This window comes from Echinops telfairi, unplaced genomic scaffold, assembly GCF_000313985.2.
Source record: "Echinops telfairi isolate 266 unplaced genomic scaffold, ASM31398v2 ScPeMD7_1;HRSCAF=3_0, whole genome shotgun sequence".
Classification (NCBI taxonomy): Eukaryota; Metazoa; Chordata; class Mammalia; order Afrosoricida; family Tenrecidae; genus Echinops; species Echinops telfairi.
The window spans coordinates 4,490,255-4,492,118 of record NW_022103896.1 but is presented as its reverse complement, the minus strand read 5'-3'; the positions used below and the strand labels follow the sequence as shown (position 1 = coordinate 4,492,118).

The window sequence follows — 1,864 nt, the reverse complement described above, 5'->3', positions numbered from 1 at the left end:
AAGATGGGTCGGCACAGCGCTGCAAACACAAGAAGCCTTATGAGAATGGCACCGGACGGGGTGGCAATTCATTTTGTTGTCCGTGGGGTCACTGTGACTTGGAACTGATTGGACAACTCACAACAGCAGCAACAACAACATGTATATAGAAAGGAAATAGAGAAAGTAAATGTAACATTGTTCTTTTTATTTAAAAAAAAGCCTCTGGAACCGCTCGGTGAAGCCCGGAGGGAGGGTCAGTGAGTGGCCTTGCTGTTCTCAAGAGAAAGGTGTGTGAGTAAAGGCATCGGGCTGTAGGGAGGGCTGGGAGGCCGTGGGGTTGGTGGGAGCAGCCCCGAAGCCTCATCGCAGTCCCTCTCACCCATGGCTGACCCAGGGCCCACAGTCCTTCGAGCTCATATCTGATGGGCAAAAGCTCAAGGGACCCGGAGAGCCCCCCAGCACTGAATGACACAGGGACCAGCCAGGGCAAAGTTACCACCCGATGGCCAGAGAGCCCCTGACCTTGGCTGTGGGCCCAGCTCCTGGTACCCAGCTCTGCCAAACATGCCCAAACACTGTGCCAGCTGGGTGGGGGCTTTGGCACCCCCGAGGGAGCAGCAGGTCCCCCTCCCTCCTCCCTGGGAACTGCAGGGAGCAAGAAGTGAGACCAGAGGAACTCCTTCCCATGTCCCCCTCCCTCCTCCCTGGGAACTGCAGGGAGCAAGAAGTGAGACCAGAGGAACTCCTTCCCATGGGCGGAGGTATGAGAACGCAGAGGGCGGCATCTCGGGCGCAGGGCACACACGTGCCATGCTGCCCGGGAAACTTCAGGGGCTCTCTCTGCCTTGGCACTGCCTGGAAGATGCCCAGCACAGCCTGGCCGCAGACACATTCCTGCAGGAGATGCATGCCATGGGCTCAAGCTGCAGAGGCTGCTGCAGGCCGACCTCCTGGAGATCTCTGCCTTCTCCAGCCTCCTCATCTTCACATCTACTGTCCTTCTGCTGCTGCTGCGCCCACTGCTGCTGCCCCTAACAGGGGGTCAGGAAGGTCCAAGTGCGGCCTGGGACCCTGCCGTGAGGGATGGGGGGCGAGGAGGAAGGAAGACCGAGTGGAAAGAGCCTGCTTACAGCCCAGGAATGAGATTGACCGACCGGCTCCAGGCTCACCCCAGATTCTTTGGGACAAACCAGGGAAACAGGCCCCATCTCTTGATGGAGAAGAGCCGCCACCTGTGGGAGCTGACCAATGGGAAGGACCCTGTGCAATCACTATTGGATGCCAGACCCTCAGTCAAAGGGGGGTGGGGTGGGGCATGTCAGTATTCTACCCTAAGTCTCCCCCCACCTCACCCTGTCTCTCTCTAAGCCACTGCTTTTGGATTCTGTATTGTTGTGGTGCCAGACACCTGTAGGCTGGGTGCAGCTCTGGGCAGAGAGTGGAACTCCAGGGTGCGACTGGGCACCGGGCTCTCCCCAGGCCCAACTGCTCCCTGTGCCCAAGAGAGCTAGAAAGCTCACAGGCCAGGGTGGGAGGATATGTCTACCCCAGATACGTGCCAGGTGCGGGAACCACTGACCACTTCCCCTGCCAGCCACTGCCCTACAGGCTCCTGTCACTGGGCCTCTTACACGTCTGAAGTAAAAGAGGTACACCTATAAAGGTCATCTGTCACCTGTACCCCAATCCCTTCACTCTGGGACATTCATCTGCTTATCACACCCTCACTCCACCACTTGGCTGCCGTGGGAAAGCAAGCCGGGGACATCACCAACCCGAGCAACTCCAGCCTGGGTCCCCATTCTGAGGCCCAGTCCTGCTGGTTCCTGCTCCCCCACCTGTCACCCGTTGACCATGTCTCCTAGAGATCTCTGCAGGCGTG

The 1,864-nt window shown here is 58.6% G+C and overlaps 1 pseudogene; it reads left to right on the top strand.

Annotated features, from left to right (window-relative positions):
* Window positions 1-792: 792 nt before the first annotated feature.
* LOC115868301 lies at window positions 793-1,062 on the top strand (annotated as a pseudogene).
* Window positions 1,063-1,864: the final 802 nt, after the last annotated feature.